The sequence below is a fragment of the Dromaius novaehollandiae genome, chromosome 5 (assembly GCF_036370855.1).
Source record: "Dromaius novaehollandiae isolate bDroNov1 chromosome 5, bDroNov1.hap1, whole genome shotgun sequence".
In the NCBI taxonomy this organism is placed as follows: Eukaryota; Metazoa; Chordata; class Aves; order Casuariiformes; family Dromaiidae; genus Dromaius; species Dromaius novaehollandiae.
Window position 1 is genome coordinate 63993601 of NC_088102.1, and position 22681 is coordinate 64016281.

A 22681-nucleotide genomic window follows, 5' to 3' on the forward strand; every position below is an offset into this window, starting at 1 on the left:
ATATGGATTCAATGCTGTGGATTTATCCAGCATTGGTTAATGGTTTCTATAGAGATGGATGTCAATCTCCCTGGCCTTTCTTGTGTCAACAGTCAGTTACAACAAGGAAGATCAGGGCTTTTGCCTTTGATTAGAAGAGGTATCTTTCCACAGTTTACTGAAGGTCACAGTATTTGCCACAAATTCTCTCTTCTTACAGATTTTATGTGAAATGTATATGTTTACGAAACAGAAGAAAAAGACAAACAGCTTTAGAAGTTTGGGGTCAAAGTGTTGTTAAAGCTATGCTTTGTAAGAAGTTTCCCTGTCCAGGCTATCAGATTTTCACCTCAAACAGAGCTTGCTCAAAAAATCTGTAGAAAATATTAGCATGATACTAATGAAGCTGTCCAAAGGTAACTGTGGCAGGCGACTACAACCACACTCCTGCCAACATCCTAAATGACTGCAAAGAGGAGGGAATTGCATTCTTGTCCCATGCTAAGTTAAGTTAAAAAAAATTCTTTTCGTTTTTGTCCTAAAAAGTCACCCACGCTTTTATTTAAATATTGTCAGCAGCACAATACTTCAACTTTTTGCACAGAAACGTAAACCAGAGTGAGATGCAGAAATATTGCACTGATAACTGAACACCTAAAATACATTGACTACTGTGACTTGCAGTAAATATATTTTTTAAAAAATAACATTTTCAGGAATTTTCCTTAAGGCAGCAGCCAAAACAAAATACCATCTTGCTACTTGATGTCGCATCGGTCCCTACGGCCATCAGCGCAGCATCCCGTCTCTAGCAACGGCCTGGTTCACAGAAGCAGAATGGAACCAACCCGCCTGCCTGAGCACGGCATGGTAAGGGAACAGGAGGAACTGGAGGGGACGGCTGAGTTACAGAAGTGTCGGGTTTAAAAGTCCTGCCTGGAACAACAGAATTGATCGTTTATCCTTCCAGAAGAGACATATTCAGGCTAATGCAATTTGGGAGTGGTTTTGAAGGAGGAGTTAAGGGCTGGCATCCTGCCTGTTCTCCAGGGGTATGGGGGTACGTGCCGGCGGCCGTGCCGCCGCGCTCCTCCGCGGTGCGCTGCAGCAATGGCTGTAGCATGGTTGCTGGCAATCTCCTCCGCAAGAGGCTGCGTCTCAGTTGTGCTGAATGCAGAGAGGGACTGATCTAAGGCCAAAGGAAGCAAATGAAGAGACTCCAGCTGACTAGAAAGGTTTTTGGATGTGGCCCATAATATGCAAAATGTTTTGGTGGCAGAGGGGATCATCTGCATATGCAAAAGGGATGAGCCGGATTTTTAAAAACTGAAAAAAAAATTAAAACTAAAGCATGACAGAGCAGAGAAACAAAGGAGCTGGTTGCTATTTGAAATTCTGTTCTCTATGTGCCATTTTAATATACTGTGGGATATGACAGTCGGTGGCTTACTGTTCACCCAAAATAAATGAGTATACGAATAAATCAAATGATTAAGCTGGTTTCCACCTCTAGCCTTTCACAGCCTGAAGCAATAAGGGCAAAACGGAGCAATAGAAATGGAGTTCTCCTTGTACTCTATGCTGCAACCTCCACACCACAGGGGAGGCTATACCTGGAGACTAAACCGTCCTTCCTCAACGGGCAAGACTCCAGAGCTGGAAGAGTGCTGAAGTACGTGCATGCAGATACAGGTAAGAGCTTCCACCCTTTGGTTACGGAGCAGTATCTGGCGAGTCCAGGGGCGCTGGCGCAGGTCCAGGAAGAAGGCATGGACACTGCGGGGCTGACAGTCCCGCCAGGTTTGTTAGTGGTAAGCTCCAGGAAATGTTCCACATAGCCCTCATAGTTCTCTGGCTTCAGACTTAAATGCATACACGCACACACTCACACCATCCCTTCTTATGTTTCCTTTGAGGTTTCAATGTACTGCTCTTTTACCCACAGGAGCTGCTTTTCTGCCCAGGCTCTGCGCTATACTCTTTTTTACCATCCACAACAGCCAGCTGCATGTACTGGGAAAAACGTGTTTTGCTACCAAGATATTCTGATGAGACATGGCCCTACGGAGAGATAGACAACACCAACCAAGTGGCCTCACTAAATGGTAAGATAAAGAGTTCATTAGTTATTCCCTGCTCTCACAGAAAGTACCACTTCCCAAGTCTGGCGAGCTACTTATTGCCCTCTTTGAGGGCCACAGGTACACTTGCAATAAAATGATCAAGAGATCTCAGATACCTTTGTATAAAAAGACAGCTTGGGTGGGGAAGAGGAACCAAACTCCGAAAGGGGACTTCGTACATCTCTGGAGAGGAAACAGCCGGCCTGGCAACTCAGCCTAACTGCAAGGAGGGAACAAATCCCTGGTGGAACTGGCTCTGTACCCATGTGAACATGTGTGTGTACATATGTAGCTGTATCGACATAGACACGTGTGTGTGTGTGTGCGCGCGCGCGTGTGCGCATGCATGCACGCACGTGTGTGTCTATATACAACTATATATAAAGTTCAGGTCTTAAGTAATGCATCGAGAATATGTGATATATTCTTAACTCTCAGGGTTGCTGGTTTTCTTCCCATACCCTGTTGTCCAGATGTAAGCTGTGAAACACATCCAAGTGCCTTAGAAAGGGAAGTGTCGAGCCAGGCGGTTCAGGCTGAGCTGCTGCAGTTACCACTCCATTGAAAATGAACAACAAATTCAAGTAACAGAGGCTGTGTTTGATTCTGGATCTTTCTGGGTTTTCTTTCTCCAGCTCCCACCCCCACAGTCTCACCTCTCTCCCACCCTTCCCTGCTTACCATAAAGTTATGATGCCCTTTACTATAATAATGAATGGAATTCCCAGATTATTATTTTAGAGGCTTAACTGATTCTCAGTGTTTTCTAGGCGCTTAGCACTTATACAAAGAGGCTTTTTTATACGTCTTTCAGCAAATACAAAAATAGGCTTGGAGTCACTATTCCTTTAATAGTTTCAACAGATAGCCACATTTATTTCCAAAGATTTCTTTTTTTTTTTTTTTCCTAATTACATTTTTGCATCAGGCTGCATGCAGTTGCATTACACACCTGTCTACGCATCTGGAACCACTGCTAACAAATACAGTATCTCCATTTCTAAAGTCATTTTTTAAAAACATATGTCCATTTCTAAAGTCATTTTTTAAAAACATATGTAACCTGCACGCTGCTCACTGTACAAAACTCTAAATGCATTTAAGAGTGAGCCTGTTGTAACCTCGCTTCCCTTTCAGCATGTTATTTATCTCCAGGTAATCTCAGCTGAGAGTCTACTACTGCTGCCACTACGGCCAATTTTACATGGGGTATTTTTCTCCATGCAGATGTGTAGCTATTTGCCGTTTCTTTACTTCTCTGTAAATGCCATATGGACAGAAATCATTGAGACACCAGATCATACATTTATTTTTATGATATATTATGCTGTTTGATGTCATGTTGACATCTAATTGATGCTGGTTTTGCTTTTTTTGTCTTTGTTTTGTTTCTTGGTTTCAATAAAAAGAGAATTTAAAAAAGGCTGTAGAGTGATGACTTAAGGCACTGACAGACATGAACATAGCATGCATCTCTCTTATGATGTGCTGCTGAGTAATTGGGTATATTTCTAGCTTTAGATAACATACAGAAGACCTCTGCATTTTTACTGTATAGTGAAGTATTTGTGTAAGCCTAGCCTATAACCTCAAAAGAACTTTTTTCTCTAGCAAGAAGTGCATACAGAACATGTTTTCAATAAGGGCTTAACCCGTGATTTAAGAGCTAATAAAGAAAGGTTTTTCAAAAAGAAATAAGAAAGCAACAACAGAACTAAAATCCAACGTACTGAAGATTAAATATGTTCCATCAGCATAACAGTGTCTTATTGTACAGTAAGGAGTAGAAGGGGATGATTAATAGTAAAATGGTATGTATGTCAAAAGAAAAATAAATGCAATTTAGACAAAGTACACACTTATTAACAGGAACATCATTTACAGTTATTCAGATGGGAGCAAGGGAAGGATGAAGCTAGCAGAGAATGTATTTCACAATGTGAAGTCACATTCATCTTGTTCTGGGTTTTTTTTTCCCCTCACACTAAACCTGCAAAATACAAATACTGATGAAACCCTTGCTGGAATAAAATTAGTGCCTAAGTGCCCAGTGATTTCAGCAGAATCAGGATTTCACTCAGGGTCTTTTAAGGAGCAGCTTTTCTAGGCAGAATTCATGGCCACTGGACCACCAAAAGGGAATCGATGCCCATTGCTCCCCGGGGTTCCTGTAGTACATGCTCTGTCCGCAACAGCACTTCCAACGTCCTTTAAACCCAGCAGCCTCTCTAGCTCGGGGGCCCCACTCGCACTCCCCTGTGCTCTGAAGGGCTAATAGCAGCACCCCTAAACACCCAGAGCTCCTGCAGGCACCTGTACCCCGCTCTAGTCATTAGGGGCACAGAGGGTGGCAAGGAAGGATGGCAGGCGGCCCTTTGGGAACAAGCACAGGGGCCGGGTTATGCTCAGGCGCAGCGAACGTCAGATTAACGTGTCTGACGCAGACTCGGGATGTGCCCAGCACCTATCAGAGCACTCACCATCGAGACCTACCGACAGACTGCAGAGAAAGGACTTCTGCTTATGAAGTACTACGAGGAGAGTTTGGGAGCACCTCCTCTGTACTTGCCACAAGTGTCATATGAATGACCATCTGTAAACTTAGCATTTCAAGCATTCTCACTTTTGAGCTACAAGTATACAAATCCGTTAGGAGATTATGTTACTTCGTGCAGGAGCGCAGCATTCCCTGGAGGTGCCCTGGGGTGCGCTAGGCCAGCCTGCTTGTGAGAACTGGTGGCTCACCTTCCACGAGGAAATACAACTACAACCAAATGTATATGTAACAGGGTAAAACACAAGAGAGGAAGAAAATGACCATTTTTTTCTGCATACAAGAAACACTTTACTGTATAGTTTCATAAAATACTGCCCACAATGCTCAAATGTTTCCAAATAAAAAAAGAAATACAAAATAAATGTTGATATGTAAGGACAACGAGAAAGGTGAACTTTAAACCAAGAAGAGAGTTTTGAGAAGTCGTAAATGAGGGGAAAACAAAGCTTAGAACATAAATGCTCATTCAAAATTAACTCTAGAAATTGCTACCACTCCTACTTCACATAAATAAATATATATAGATATACCCACAGTAGAAAGGAGGAAGAGAAGGAAAATATAGGTCATAATTCCATCAATAATTATCTAGAGAAGAAAAAAAAATTTTGAGCTGCACTCTCCTGATATATGGTATCAGCAGAACTGAGACAGGGAATTATAGCCTATAAGTCACAATATGCATGTTTTTACTGGGCATGAGATATAAATCAAAGACCAAGCCATAGATCTCAAATATACTTCTCAAAACTCCCATCCTCAAAACCCCTTCCTAACTGCCTCCCTCAAAATGCCAGACTACCCTAGAGACGCCTCGATGCCACTGTAGCCCGCCCTACGTGACCGCTGCAGAAACAAGCCCTGGCAACTCTGGCAAGTTTCTTCTTCTGCCCTTCTCATTAGATGAACGAATCCTTCCATCTGCAAGGAAGTTCTCAAAATCTCTGCATTATGGGGCTTTTAATGCCTGAATTCATTGAGCTTTTACTGTATTCACAGTTTTAAATCTGAAAGCCAGGAATTATAAATATATATAGTTCATTCAAGACACAACCGATAGTACACGCAAGTACAGCAATACACGAATTATACAAGTACCGTACATTATACCTATAAAAGGAGTGACAGTAGAAATGTTCATTAGAATCAGCTGGGGTCCTCCATTCTTAAATAATCAACTCAGACAATTTCTCTTTTTGTAAACTCCCTTTGATTTCCTTGCCTGTTAAATCCAATTGCTACACGAGTCGGTAGGACTCTTAGATGCTCTTCAAGTCACACAGAAATGCACTCACCTAATTTAAACCATATTATCTTGACATAATAAACTATATGGCAGTATGGTCAAACAGCACAGAGACCTACAGCTTGCTCAAACAGCCTTCTATCTTGGGACTCCAATAATTTTTATCGCTGGTCATCAGTCATCTTCACAATTTTATACTTTTTGAGAACAGACATTTCTATGCCCTCTACCTAATCTCCAGCTCCCACAGATACCAAAATCCAAACAGAAATGCTCCACTGTAACCCTAAAAGACAGCATGAAAAAAAAAATCACCATAAAAGATAATGAACGAAGGGAACTGAGAGACCAAACCGGACATTCCCACTTCCTAAATCTGTGTGTGGGAGACAGTACCTCCTCCTTATCAATACGGCCCATTAGTTCTTTCTATTAATGAAAGAATGACAAGACATGAGGAGGTCAAGGAAACAGGTAAGAATGAAAGTAGTAAAGGGAGAGAGAATCCTTTTAACTACACTATAGACAGCGTCGATACAGGCAAATTAAGGTCTTTTCTTTTATCTAAGCTCCCAGAGAAGCGAATTAATTTTTGGTAGCATTATCATCATTCTAGCAATGTTGTAGCATATTTGTTTCAATAATGATCCATTCCCCATAATTCCAGGAACTATGAAGCAAATTATTCTTGTCATGCGCATGTGCATCCAAGTTACAGCCAAACATCCTAACTAAAATATATTTGAGTTTCTACAAAAGTTTTGAGGAGGTGAGCTTCTGAATTTAAGGCTGTCATACTTTTAAGCAAATGTAGAATGACTTAAAATAAACATTGCAGGAGGCAGCTCATGCTTCAGGCTTCACCAAGCAATCAGCAAGGCATCTGACACGCTACAGAGAACCTGCAAAATCCAGCAAATAAATCATGTAACACCCATTCAGTATCCTACAAAGCACACAGTGGGGAGGTGACACATTATTAACTGACTGTAATTTTCACAAACTGTAACATACTAAGAGCTTTACGACACACATGTAGTGAAATATATATTTCTATCTTACAAATATATACACTTTTAAAGCACATTAATCAAGATACTTCAATTAAATCATTGGGTAGCATTGCCTTCAAGTGAGGAGCATCAAAAACATTATTACAATAATCAGATTTGGGAAGCATCTCCTTCTTGTGACTCCGCAAAGAGCACTGAAGGCCACGGCTCTGCTCTTTACCAACAAAACCGCGAGCAGTATGATGGGCACCAGGCAAACGCCACAGCACAAGGGGCCTCACTTGAGGAACAGAGAAGAGAACCTCAGGACAAGCGGTTACGAGGTGGTGCTCCTCTCGAATAGGAGCTTTTATATCATACTATATTTTATGTAAAACTGCTGAAATACTGCTCTTGCAGTGACAGAAAATCGATGAGGGGCAATGCAGGCTCCAAGGAAGCCCTAATGCCCAACAGAAGGGAAGAACTGAAGATGATACGACACAGACCTCAGCTTTCAACCACAGCATCTTTTCCTTTTGCCTCTGAAGATTTATGCGACTTTACAGAGCAGATGCAAACCTCACCTGCCTCTTTTAGACCAGCAAAAAGCAAATCTGTGAAGGGCAAAACACTGGCTTTTGAAGCCTTACACTGTTCTTCCACACACAGGGAGAACTTGGGGTCCCAAAGGTTGGTAGCAGAAAATGGCACTTTACCAACTCTCATTACAGCCTGCCAATGGGCAGATAATCTTCTCGTACTGTACTTCATCCGATACTTTCACATTCACAACCCTTTACAACACTCAGCAGTTTTTATTTAAATAAAAGTAGACAAGATTAAAAAAAATAAACCTAAAGTAGAAAATACAGGCTAGATGTGAAAGCTGAGAGTATTTTCCCCTCTATTGTCCATTATTCTTTAATGTATCATTCTCTTTCTGCATGTAGGCCAAAAAAACAAATCCAAAGTAAACACAAAAGGCAAATATCTTTTGAAGGCCAGGCAAATATTTGAAAAGCAAAAAAGAGATTCTGCTTTTATCTCTAGATCACCCTACAATTTAACGGTTAGCGGAGAGGGGTTCCTTTTTCCTTTTCTTTCTTGTTTTTCTTTGTCTTTTTATTTCAAGGAATGCAGCAGGGGCAGGTCCACACTTCGCAGCCCACAGGATGGTTATCGGGCTATAAACAATAACAATGGGATAACAAAGGTCGGGTAATTACACCGCCTTTGTTATCAGCCTGCAGAGAAAAATTGGCACCATAAAAGGGCTATTAGGTGATAAAACAATGCATTAAAAATCTAGATCCAATAGTATTTTTAAACTATGAAAATTGTGCGCCTGACCTTGCAATCTGATGTATGTAATTTATAAGCGAAGTACAGATGTTTGTATGGAGCTGAATGGTTTAATTAGGTTCCTCACAATTAAGGGAACACCACTCCACGGACTAGAGAGAAGACTTGGGTCTTCGACTGCGTTAGTAGTATTAAATAGTACCACAACGTAAGAAAATAATTTTGCAAGCTAAAATGACAGAACATTACCAGTGAGCCCCAAGTCATCTAGTAGAAAGAGTAAATGAGTAAATCTAAATGAGTGAATGGAACTGACTGTTAAAAGTTGCTAGGTGAGAATAAAGCTCTTGAAAGGGAAATGGAAGGCAAAAGCCGCCTTTGCCTCCGTATCACTCGTTCAGGCCTCTCGGGTCGCTTGGGAACGCAAGTTTTCGGGTGTTTAGTGGTTCCATAAAATGGGTCGATGCTCTCCTGGCAGTAGCAAATCTTTTCCAACGACACCAGAAAACCAGCAATTACCTCAGGAAAGAGACTACCGGGTCTAATCATTCAGAGCAGGATCATGACATGCGGTTGGAAACACGTCCGAAAGCTAACTCCTCTGCCTCAGGGGCCTCCCCTGTTTTATGAATAAGTAAGCCTTTTTGACTGCCCACTTCATTATGGTGTCACACACTTCAGAAAAAACAAATTGAGAATAAAAAAAGCTCAGTAATCCCATATAATGAGAACTAGTGATTTCTTAAATTGTATGCAAATATAGTTCATGATCTTAGGCAAACGCTCTTTTAAGCAAAAGAAAGTAAAACCATTAAAGGTAATGTTATTAAAAATATTGATGTGCTAGGCAAGGTGAGGATTTTTTAACAGCAACAACTACAAAAACATTAAGTCACATCCTTTATTTTATTGCCTGCTTATAGTAGCAAGAAAAGCATAAGGAGGAAAAAAGAACAGAATACACTGACCAAAAAATAAATGAGAGTCCAGAGTTGGGGCCCCATAATAAAACAAGGTTTAAGTCTCAGTCTCTGTGTACAAGATGATATAAAGCAAACGTATACTTTGAGTTAAAAGCTTCACCTTAATTAGCTGGCAGGTGAGAGTGTAATTTCTAGGATAAAAAGGACAGCGTTTGGTAGTTTGCACCAAAATTCATTTCTATAATAAGGTGTAAGCAGCGTAATCAACGGCCTGCTTGAATCTCACACAGTTATCACACTCTTGGATATTCTTCTCCTATAGAGATAAAATTTTCTTACAATGAAATCTATGACATGTTCAGATTCTTCACTCTACGTTTCTGTAGTGTATCTTATATTCATCAACAGCTGAAGTAATGCTATCACATGCTGTAACATTTTTTAATATATGAGTTTCAACCCACAAATGTTCTTCTAAACACTAATTTAAAATATTGTGTAACAAAGGATTAAATTTCTCTAAATGTGCAACTATATTTCTCTGTACAATTATGGACTGATAGAGGATATTAAGGGGACATCTGGTATATGACTTTTTAAAAAAGTATAAGCAAAGATATTTCAGCAAAAAGGGTCTTTTTCAGACTATAAACAAAAAGAAATGACTTCAGGGTTGATTACTTGTCCACTTGCATCAGTGATGTAGGAAAAGGTTTTATATAGGTACAAGCTGTAAAGTATGTATATTTTATTACCTCTTATTTGACAGAAAAGTGATAAACACTGCTTCTAACTTGAGAGGTTTGATCTGCAAAGTAGCAGTAATACTAGACAGCAGAATTAATACCTGCTTATATTTGTAAGAAACATAGATAAAATTTATAAAATCATAAAAACCTATTCTCTAACTTAAAATATCTAATTAAGCACCTGAAAGTTCTTTGGTGAAGTCCAATTACAGTTTTCAGAATATAACAGTGGATTAAGCGATTAGGGAATCTTTGCCCCATGGGAAAAGGCAGCACAAACAGCGAGAGGAGGAATTACCTGCCAGACTCGCAGAGAAGTTAAGGCACACCAGCCAGTCACGGTAAGAGTTTATCAAGGCGATCACGAGCATGCTACTACTACAGATATTGCCTGGAAACTGGTTTACAATGCTTTTTTTTCTTGAGATCCTTGTAAAAACATCAACTTGACAAAGAACGATCTCTATAATCTCTAAAGCCAGTTTTGTATATATTTTGGGTAATAAGTGAATATGTACAATGCCCAATTCCTTATCTGTTTAAAATTAGAAATACAGAGAGTGCAAGGTAAAGTATTAGTATGTCTGGATGGTTACGGGTCCACTGCTATGCTAGAAGGGACCTACACATTTTGTAAGTAAAATGGCTAGCAATAGTCTGGGAGACTTATAAGCATTCTAGTCGATTACTGATTTTATCAAGTAATTCTCAGTGTTTTAGCTGCTAGTGTATTACTCCTCTCTATTTGAGAAGGTCATCTCTGAACGCAGAATGATATATAAGACAGACAATATATATATGCGAGAGGGAAGTTTTGTGCCTAATAATATTAGAGTAATGTAGGCCATTATTATGCATATGTATATAAATGTCTATTAGACAGATGCATGTATATATTCACATAGACATTTATGCAAATATACCTACTAATTTACATATACAGAAATATACAAAACTAAGGGACAAAATGCATGTACCTAGGTATGTGTGCACACACACATAGATATGTATATATACACTCTATAACCTGTAAAGAAATACAGGCACACACACACCTACTGTGGAAGGAACCCACAGAACTAATTGTTACTAATGAGGACTATAATGAATAACTACACTAGTGATCATTAGACTGTATTATGCATACCACATTGCAGGATGACAATCTTTGCTCACGGGTTTTCCAAAGCACGGATCACCTCCTAGTCCAAGTCTAAAAATCCCAGTACAGGTTTACAAAGCTGTAGATTTTTTAACAAAAATAAATATTATTTTTTCTTTCAATTGCTTATTGTGTGTTTTGGTCTCTCTAGACTTGGCTGGCATCAGTCAACCAATTTCATATGGTTTTAATAATTTATGAAGATGTATTCAGATATATGGGCACATTTTTTAAAACTAAAACAGTTGCTGCGCTGTTGGCGGTGCAGAAGTAAAATCAGATCACCACCACTGATGAATTAAAATTCAACTAAGAATAAATTGTGTTTCAGTGGTGCAGATGAAATCTTACACAAGTAAATCATTCTTCCTATATATCCCTCTCTGCTGTTGAAAGTGTGCAGGCAATTTTGTGTCTTAGACTTCTATGATCATCTACCACCTAAGGTGTGTTGATTCTACCCTTAAAGGCTAGCAGTGTGATAGTGCAAATAACATTCAGGACAAGGCTCAGTAATTTATTTGCTGGCACCAACCTTCCTTTCTAATTTATTCCCCGAAAGCATTTGTTTTAGGAAAACGGAAAAATGACATTTCTCATACAACAGAGAAACTACCGATCCTAGTAGATGAACCAGTCACTCCTTATTCTCTCCATCTGTTTGCTATGTAGAGCTAAAAGCAGGCAGCAAAAGACAGCAGACACGACAACTCTGGCTTACATCTGGAGGATGCGAAAGAGAATAACCCCAGCAAAGTCCATACGCTAACTTGAGAATTATATCAGCGTAGCTCAAAGGAGAATCTGATCCCCCTCGAACCAAAACATTTTTATCATTAGTCACAAACAATACAGTACTGCTGTTACTGATCATTGCTTTAATAGACTATCGCATCCGTTCCAAAACCTAGTTCGTTCTTTAATATAGGAAACCTAGGCATGTATACACTAAATATCTAGATCTGAATCCTGACAAACAAGGAGGCTTATTATTCACTTGCTTGTAACACAGCAGCTCCCCTCCTAAGAGGAATTTAAAACAAAACAATGTTTTTCTCCTGCAGGGTTTGATTTGGCCTTTACATTAAACAACACTGCAGATTAGTAATCAGGTTTAGCAGACAGTTGTCATGGGGTCACTAGCAGCTACTTTGTTTTCCCTCAAAACTGTGCAACCGTAATGTGATGATAGCCTTAAACAGACTATAACAGATGGGAAAAGTGGAAAGAAGAAAAAAATCAACAACATACTAAAAATACTTTTTTCAAAGAAAAATGTAGTCTATTCAAAAGTCATAGACAAGAAAAACTTGGCATACGCTCTAGTAAACCACATATAGTACCTCAATAAATGCTAAAAGCTCGCCTCAGTAAAGAAAGAACAAAGATTTATGTGATTTAGCTCACATTTTTCATGCAAAAATTGTGATGTGTGCTTATACATATGCCTTTTTTTAAACCTAAATTAATAGGAAAGTAAAACAACCATCTTTAAGTTGAAATTAAACAAATAAGATCACGATGAAAAGTCTGTTTTGAAAAAAACGAGTGAACACAAACAGTTATGATTTGCCTGTAATTCTCACGGAGGTTTAAATAGACGGTTCTCCCACTGTAACATGCCAGGAAGCCTGCACGCGCATGTTAACCCTTAGATACCAGACAGACTGCCATATCCTGCCTAGGTTACTCATCCCTGCTCGGAGGCGGAGAGGCCAAAGTATGATCCTCTTCTTTCCTGAGTCCTTGAGAAGCGGCAGCACCTACGCATGGCAGCCGCGACTGAAGCGCCCTGCTCTGGCCTTCTCCCGGGGCGACGGAGCTTGCTTGGTTCGACCTGCCTCACCGGCAGCACACTGACAATTCTCCATTCTGGCCCCAACACGGCTCCGTCTGCCTCCCGCACTGAGCACCTGCAAACCGCCCTCCCGCCAGCCTGCTTAGTGAACCAGCCCCGCTCGCGGGACAACGGCTGCTCCACTGCCCTTTGGCTCTCGCGGGCTCGGGTAGGGTAGCTAGGGAAATCCATTTGTTCTTTTTCACTACAATTAAAACACTTGCCTTAAAGCCTCCAGAATACCTAAATATCTGCATAAATCCTGATTTGTACTCTCTTTGGAAGAAATGCTTCGATGAATATCAACAGATCCTCCTCTAGCATCTATAAAAATACAACCAAAGCCTGTACAGTAAAGACAGCCAGGGAATTACATTTTACAGTCCTATGGATGTTACGTATTATAACCCACTGGTACCACAGAGCCGTATACAGATGGTGAAAAATGACGCAGGTTTGATTGCTCTAGGATTTAGTAGCTGAAAATAAAATGATGCACCTTCAAGAAATACACTGCTTCACAAGTATGTCTTTTAATAACTGCTGGAATATCTTGGATATAATAACGAACACATGTAACTCCTATTTCTGATGAGGAAAAAAAAGGAATGAGAAAAAGTTTTCCTCTAACAGTACGTAATTCAATTAACTCTTCAAGCTCTTCTTTCTTTGCAGCTGTTTAAAATATAATTATTTTCCGTAAGACAGTAAAAATGCTGGTCCCAATGGCAAAAAGAAATCTTAAAAGGTTTCCATCTACATTGTCGGGGAAGGAACAAGTGACAACAAGCAATTCATTTTCTTCCAGAAGGAGAGCTCCAGCTCTTCCATATCCTCCCTTCAATGCCCTCACATAGACAGATGCCTGCCTGGGAAGCCCCAAATCTGCCCTTGGGTCATTTGTTACACAGCCTTGTAATTTTACCTTGGCCCTGGCCACCCTAGGCTGCCGACGCTCTGGAAGCGCCCTGTAAAAGCCTGGAGTTCTTCATGACTTGAGAGCTTTTGGTAATGTAACAGCCTGCAGCATGGCTAAGCACCAGCTGCACCATATTTATCTACTTGTTTATGAAAGAGTTTCCCCCTCATTGTGTGGATAACTGACCTTAGCCATAGCTAATAGGACATGAGCTTCCTTGAACTATGCAGCTTTACACTGAATCTTATAAAATACTTCAGTGTTATCCATATAGCCTCACTGAGCTCCTAATGAACTGAAACACATTCTCTCTCCAGTACTGGCATCACGGACAAGGTGTGGTCCAGAGAGCTGGAAACCCTGGCCCGACATTCCCCTTGGCCATCTGTTTCTGCAGGCAGGCTCCTTGCTGATTACCACTGGCTTTTTATAAAGTACAGAATGAAGCAACATACAGATATTTGTGTTGCACCTTACCCCCATCTCATCTCACTGCCCTGGCCATACAGCGACAAGAATGGCTTGCTTGATTGCTACAGGTAAACTGCTTCAGCAAGGTCCCCTGAACTGCAGCCGTGCTTCAGGATGCACAGGTAGCCAGGCAGCGAGCTCTGCAAATGGCCCTGGAATTTCATCACTTCTCAGCCTCCAGCCTTTAAACAGGCAGGGAGCTACACGTTCTGCCTCAAATGTGAATGCAACAATTTTACTTAACACGTAAACCCTGCTCAGGCAAACTAGTTCCACTAAATCAGATGATGTTCTTATCAACCTACTCCAGACATGTCAAACTAAGTCAAACTTACTTTCTTTTCTTTTTTTTTTTTTTTTTTATAGACAACTAAGAAACTACAACTGGCACAAAAACAAAGATCATGTCAACTGCAAGATCATGCCCCATTTGCTTGTAAGGGGACTTTTTTTCAGGGGTTGCACTATATGGTATCACTGAGTTTGAAATGTCTCTGGAATGGGCATGAAAGGACAGTTTCTGCTTGACACCTTCTGTTTCCAATCTTTCAAAGAATACTATTTCTATTACAGTCAAATTAATCAAATTACAGTTAACTTACACTGGCTTACAGTTGTGGGGTTATTTCAAGACTGTATCTCTTTAATTCTGATTTCTACAAGCATGCAGCTAGTGTTTGATCCTTTCAGATTCTGCCAATAACCTAAAACTTAAATAGATGTTAAACTGATAATTGATTAAAATCTGTCATTTTAACTAGTACAGCACTAAAGCTTAGCTACCCGTTACATACACATACAAAAAACAATAAATCCTAAGATAATACTTCCAAATCCAATCAATTTGCATTTGTGGGTTAGTGCACACAAAAAAATACAATGCCCATGAACCCTCCTGAGTGGGTATGCAGCGAGTTGCATTTGTTTAGCGGCAGGCCACCCCTGGGTGCTCCTGATGATGTCCCAGGCAGAGCATTGCAAAGACTCACTCATGCAGGAAAACATTTGAGCTGAACTCGCTTGCCAGCTCTTCCCTAATTTTAAGTTTAGTTTTCCCATTCTGAAGCAAGCATTCTGCTCCAGCACTAGTTAAAAGAGTTTATTTAATTTAACTTTCATTTTTCCTCAAACATCTGGAAAACTTTGTTTCTCTAATCAGTTTCTGACTCTCCAATCAGTTTTTTACTTTCCTCCCCTAATTACAATCTTGTTTTTCCTACATATATTATTTCTGTGTGGTAATTTTTCATCACTGGTTTTGTTGCTCTTTACATCTCTCTGAGATCCTAGTGTTCAAACTCAGGCAAAGCAGCTTCCTCCTGACATCCCCCTTCTCTTCAAATGTACTAGGATAAAACGTGTCACAAGAAGTTTTTTGCCTCTTTCTGTAGCTGAACGCTTGGCATAGCTTCCTAAACGCCACCATTTGTTGCCCTGATAGCTCCATCGCCAGCAAAGGCTGGGATTTTAATTTCCCCTAAAGTGAGGAGCTACCTGTCAGACAAAGTGGCCAGCAGTGGTCTCGGTGCTCGAGGAGGCCAAAGTCACACCTGAAACAAGAGGCCTGTCACACAAACCCGGCTTCTCTCTTTCACTTTCCGACTGGCTGTCCTTCCCTTCTCTCCGAATTTGCCTTTGCCCTAGGCCTTAGTTTAATCCCATTCTCAAAATCAAAAGGTTTCTTCCCACTTTGTATGGCTCATGAAAGCTTACCATGTATAACTAAATTGCTACAGGGGCTCAGCCTTCAGATTTGGGTTACTTTGAGTTTTTATCTGTATTCTGACTCTTGTATCACCATAGTCCTTTTCATGTGGCTTTCAGGCTATTTCAGAGAAAGAGGCTAAAGTCTGGAGACAGCCAATTCCTTTCCCCCTAGACAAATATTGTAGTAACATTACATACATATTTAATGTTGTTCTACTAGAAAATCAGAAATCATTTTTTTAAAGACTACTACTAACATAATTAACAGCACATAATTTAATGCATTAGGAAAAATCATTAAATACTGTATACATGCATTCCAATTTCTACAATGTTAGACTATTATTATTTAAAACATTTTACACTCTCTCACATAATGAACTATATATTGAAGACTATGTTGAAAAAATAATTGTGTTTGTCATACCTATTGAGCAATGTCCACAGTGCAAATATAGCAGGCAAATTTCAAAGTTTTCTCAAGACAGAGCTATCAGTCTTTAGTAAAATTAGTAAAATTATACAAAGATTATTTTCGACTGATCTAATGGTTTGGTTTGCATTTGTCTGGATAAACACAGTGGTACATTTTACCAAAAACCCAGTTCCTTCTATCCCTAGATCATAGATTTTGAAACCCCACAAAAAAAAGATTTTTAAATGAACGTGAATGTATTCAAAATATTTTAAAACAAACTTGAATAAATCACTCATACAGTGTGAATACTGCAGTCTAAAAATTCTGCGGCTGCAAGAGCTCTGCAGCATAAAAGTCTCCATAAACTTCCACAATATGTTCAAGCACAACTGAAGAAAAAATTACATAATATATTAGCTTGCAATTGCAAAGGGCTCTTCAGGTTTTGTAATCAGTTCTCAGACTCAAACACAAACTAGTAAAGAATTGTTAAGATGTTTCACAATTACACAGACTGCATAGCTAACAAATATTTCCTCTTACCAGTGCGAAAGAACTTTAATTTCTTTCATTCATTTGGAAAACTGAGGATCAACATATACTGCTCCACGTGCTGAGAGTTTAAGTAATTCAACAAAGATTCCTTTTGAAATTAAATTCTCTTAAAATGAAAAACAGAACGAAAAGGTTTTATTTCTCTGAGAAGATGTCTAGCTTACCTGACTTTGCCATTCCACACCGACAGGCTGAACAATATTATCAGCTCTTCAGGTACTAATTCTTGCTAACTGGAAGGATATTTTCTCTCTTGCTGGATTAATAATCAACTTTCCTGATAGTTCATTTGCAATTCTCTGCTGGTTAACCCTTTGTATGGCTCCCATTTTGAACTAAGCAGCCTACCCTGTCCAGTTCATGTTAAAAGGAAAATAATACAGACATGACAATTAAGTAAAGAGCTAAAAAGGAAGTTAAAGAACAGACTGCTTTAAAAAACTAAATGCCTATAATACTTAAAAGAAAACTTGGTTTCTTCTAAAAACTCAATTTATTAAACCTAAGATCCTGGTAAACCAAAGCATCAACAAGCTGAAAGCTGGCAAGTCCAATGGCTCGTACGACAGCACGCTCCCATGAAGCTACTGCTTGACCTCGCCGCTCCAGCGTACATCTAAGTATGACACATGCCTGCTGAGATCTCAAAATAACATCTTTTATTATTGAATAGTTTGCTGAGAAATTACCACAGTTATCAGTGTGTGCAAGGCCATCCATCTGTGTTGTCAGAAAGCAAGAGCAAGAGTGGCCAGGAGTAAAAATGAGATAAGAGAGGCCCAGAATAGCTAAAAAAGGGAGTTCAAGCAAGGTCAGAACAGTTTAAGATGGGAAACGCAGTAATTACATGTAGTTTTATTTTCCAAAGGTATCAGGAGCAAATTACTTACATTTTGTCAACTTTATAAGAATTCAACGCATTTTGCTAGCTCTGTTGCGAAATAAATAAAAAGATAATAAAAGGGCTTTAGAGGTCTAGTATAAGAAGGAGACAAATTCTAGAAGACCCAACGTGGAGAAGCGAATCTTTGTTTCGGGGCTATAAGATGGACCTTGGGGTGTGTTTTGATGGTGGATGGAGGGAAGAGGGAAAGAAGAAGAAAGGTGTTGCCTAGATAATCAAGGCACCATGTTGCAAAACCAGAAAAGTCATAAAGAAAGGCTTTGCATTTCTTTTTTTTTTTTCCTTTCTGAAAAACGTCGACTTAGGGTTTTGGATACTCTAGGAAAAAAGGAAGAGATTACAGTTCTTTTCACTAACAGAAAAGCTTTCCCTGGTAAAAGTGCGCTGTAGCTATTTTATTAAATAATACTGAAGTACTTTGGATTTTCCCTCAGACAAAGGGACAGAGTCTCCTAAAGTTATGGCACGGCACAGAAGAGACTTTTATCTATTTCCCTTTGCATAAGAGCAGTCCTATAGCAAATCTGTTTTTACCTGACTGTAGGTCTCTCTCTGCTGTGGTACCTAATACAGTTTGCTGTAAACGTTCTATGATATGTGCTGTAGAATTTATGATAAAATGCTATAAAGTGTTGAAGCAAATTTATTTCATATTTATAGCTAATTTTATTCAGTGTGTGTTTGAAGGAAAACCTTTTAAGAACACCAATAATGTGAGAAAGCTACAACAACTAAATTTATTGTTAAGTATCACATCAGTGGTACTCCTGGGGGCTCCTCTTCATGGGAAGAAAGCTTAAACAACATTTGCTAACACATTGGATTGCTTCCCAGAGATGTGATGGCCTACAGAGGCAGTGCTGAACAAAGCAGGCTGGAACAGCAAGTCAGTAAACAGCCCTTTTCAGAGGATGGTCACAAATAAATGCAACTTTGTTTAATAAAGGCAAATTATAGTTATCTCGTGGTCTCTAGAAGGTGCATTATCTCTCTCTCCTGTTTCACCTGACTAAACCGGTGGTATCTCTTCTATCACCTGAGCTAGTGGTTGGCTAGAAATAATAGGAGGAAACAATCCGCTATTGTTCACGAGACAATGACCTTTCATGTCCTTGAAGCTCGCCATGACCTTTCATCTCTCCTATCCTCCAATGGTCTCTCCTGACAACTAAAACTACACTCAGGCTGAATTCCAGATTGTCATAAAAAAGCCCTGTCCTTTCAAAACAAAACCAATTTTTACACCAAGGTGGAGGAGAAACACAGGTCCATTGTTCCCGCACAGATGGAAGTTAGAGTTACTAAGGCAACAGCTCTAATCCCCCTTTTTACCACCTTTTTCACATCATTGGCCTATCAAGTGTGCTACCTTTTAACTCATAAGCTCAAAAGCTGGTAGTCTAACTGACTGCCCTAATTAGCTACGATTTTCACAGTACAGACAACATGATGAGCTAATCGAAATTTGCAAAATAATGACGTACCTCCAGCAAATATTCCTCCTCCTGAGGCCCAGTCTTAGAATAACAATAATGAGACCATTATTAGAGGAGGGCATTAAAATGCTGCACTGCTGCTAAACAGAGAACTTAATTGTTCTGGTCTTGTCCATTGAATCAACAACCTATTGTTGTGGACTTGAAAAATAAAGGACTGGAGAATGGGTGCCATAATGATTGGTCTGTGCTGCCATACCAGCACTCTGTAGAATTGTTTTCCTTTTGAAACTCTTGATGGACTAGTAGTTTTGTTTAAAAGTAATATAAAAGGCAATTGTCTGGATAAAAAGTCCTATTTATTGAAATCTTTAGAAGCAGTTGCATGGATTTGTTCATGACCCCCGAGATAAAAACATAAGGACCATAATAATGCTATTTGTAGAGGCCACTGCTTGGAGTGACACTAGATAACGCTGTCCTGTCTAGCTACTGTAAAAGGAAGGCAGGCATTTCCTTCGCAGCCAGAAGTAATGACAGGAGGTCAAACAGTGGACAGACCCAATTCATCTGCTAAAAGGAAGGCGTTTTATTAAAAAAAATACTAACGACTTTACATATTTGCTCATAACTTCAAATTTGGGGGTTAGAGCCAAGTGCTAAAGGTACACATAGGTCAGTCGCAACACAGCACTTTTTTGTTTATATTTGTTTCTTATGGATATCGAAAATGACTGATCTCATCTTTTCTTCACCTTTTCTGTAGAACTATACCCTAAACTCTGTAGTGCAGAAACTGAACAAGACACCTAGAGATGTAGCGAGTCAACTGACACAATTTGTAACTTACTGTTAACACGGGATATTCTGTTTATTCAAAATTGGAATGAGGAAGAAAAAGTATTTAATATCTCTGGAATGTCTTTTAATTTTGTTTTTTTACGAACAAGAAAGAAAAATGCCTCATTTGAAATTGTCACAAAATGTTGAAGATAAACATGATCTTGAGGAAAAAGAATCCCCAAATCAAAAAACGTAGTTTTACTGCACCTAATCATTGTGAAGTGCTGCCATCCTGGGTGCCTATCCCAGTTTTCACTGCCACAGAATAGTTGAGAACATATAAGCAATGGTAGATTTACGCTTTGGAACAGAAATTAGCGTGAAGTCTTACTGTATTTTTACAATTACCTCTCTTTATGCAGATTGCCACATACGAGGTGCACAAAACTAGGCTATGACTCTAGGCTAATACAAATGATAAGAAACACCAGAATTTGGGCTTGAAAGAGCACCCAAAAAATTGCTATTTACTTCAATGGGAACAAAAGTTTAGGTTTTAATTTTTTTCTTATTCTTATCAACATATCGTAAATCAAAATGAGAAAAAAAAGTTAAAAGGGACAAAAAGGGCAAAAACGTAAAGTTAAAGGTTAACCAACAAGGCATTTCCAGCAGTCCTTAGAATTGCTCGCATAACGCCAAGTTGTCTTGCGTGCACTCACAGAACACGCTTTCTTTAAACTCAGAGTCTTCTTTTGTAAATTGAAAAATGCCTAATATAAAGAAGTATTAAATTGTAAATAAGACCTCTTGCTTCATTCAAGCCATGCTTTGCTTCATTTATCTTCATCTTGTTAGGCTAAATTAATTAACAATCTCTGTGTTGCACACTTTCTCTTTTCATTACATCAAATAATGGCCTGGATATGGGAGAAAACCCTCACCACAGGGATCCTGAAACACTACCTTGAGGAAGAGTCTCTTACATATGTATTGCTTTAGCTATATTAACTAGCTAGATGTTACCACATTTATTAAATGGATTCTTCACTGTTTTAAAATAATTACGATCCTGATTTTGTAAGAAATAAATATATTTAAAAGAAAATAAGAGGCCTGAAGTGGATCGTGCTTACAACTTGTGAGCCACAAGTCACTAAAAGAAAAAATAAAGACAAAAGAGTACAGAAATTCATAGCTAGTTTTACCTTATTTAATATAAAAACCCTGCATTTGAATACAATTTCTGCCCAGTTGTGTGTATGGTCCCAAATATATTAATGTGTCAAATCACTCCAACTAAGTTGTTGTACCATTTGTCCGTGAATGCTTTGTATATAATTAACTGGATGTTTGGAATGGTCTTGCTGGTAAAGCTGGTTATTTTAATACGGTAATAGGGAGCAACGTGCTAAACTATTAGGCAAGGTTTCCTCCTTTAACCTACATTATGGCATCTAGAGCAAAAGGACAAAACAGTAAAGCCTTTTTTAATCTCACCCTGATCAAACAACCCTCTTTCTCCAATCACAGCTTTGTGCATGATATCTTTCTGCTAGTGTTTCTTATTTAATTAAAACAGACACTGACAGAAGGACATGGATTAGGACTGTAATGATGCATTTACTTAGATTAATCGGAGGCTCCTTTTGGAGTAATGGCTTAGACAAAGAACAAAAGGAAATTGTTATGAAACAGCCTTTTATCCCAGGCAAAGGTCACATTATGAGGTTTTTAATTTTGTCAGCCTCTGTTATATTGGGCCTTGCTACTGGAACATGAGAAGTGCCTCTCTCCCCCTCTCCCCCGAGCAAAGCCAGTTATTATAATACAGCCATTAAAGCTGCAAATTAAAATGTCTGATTTTAAAACAGGTTGCTTAGCTTTCAAAACCCTCTAATTAGCATGTTGTGCATTGTTGTGAAGGAAAGAAACCTAAAATGCTAATGACCTGCTGCCAGGTGACCGCACTGCTGTGCAAAATAATACAGACCCTTGCAAGTAGTCGTAATAATAACAATAATACCCAGCCCTTATGAATTACCCAACTCCAGGTCTAGTCTGCACCACATGTGCTTAAAGAAACAAATGTGCATCCAGCCAAAGATCAGAGTTCAGCAGTCAGCACAAGAGATTGTTGTATGTTAACTGGAAAGAAGTCTGTGCCCATTCAGACACCGTAAGGGAACAGAAAAACATCTGAAACCACCAAGGGCCAGGTGATACTTGGACCAGGCACAGACAAAAGCAAGGAATGGAAAATTCTTACTCTCTCAGAAAGAAACTACAGATAAGTTTCTGTGCTCTCTGTAGTAATTTTCCAAAAAAAAAAAAAAAAAAAAAAAAAAAAAAAAAAAAAAAACATAACTGACTTCTCTTTCGGAATCATGGCTGCAAAAATATTTATTATTCTTCCGCACCACCTAAAAGAAGCAAACCTTGTCCAAGCACAGAGTCCACCTCTGTGGCAAGCTGCAGTGCCCGACAGCACCTAGCAGCACATGACACGATCCCAAGGAAGAAGCTAAGGCTTGCTCACAGGGCCAGCGCAGGGCCCGGTAACAGCAAGAGGGGCTGCTGCACTGAAAGAAAACACCTGAATGACCAGCTGGACA

At 39.3% G+C, this 22681-nt stretch overlaps 1 protein-coding gene across 18 annotated transcripts in view; it reads right to left on the reverse strand.

Annotated features, from left to right (window-relative positions):
* The window catches only part of SOX6 (SRY-box transcription factor 6), a 386297-nt gene that overhangs the window by 253600 nt on the left and 110016 nt on the right, over nt 1–22681 (reverse strand). Inside the window, exon 1 of one of the 18 annotated variants that reach the window (XM_026104413.2) lies at nt 17108–17559. The exons of the other annotated variants lie outside the window; for them this stretch is intronic. The gene's annotated coding sequence lies outside the window, so the exon portion shown is untranslated. Of the gene's footprint in view, nt 1–17107; nt 17560–22681 lie in introns of those variants that run through there. 18 annotated transcript variants of the gene reach the window in all.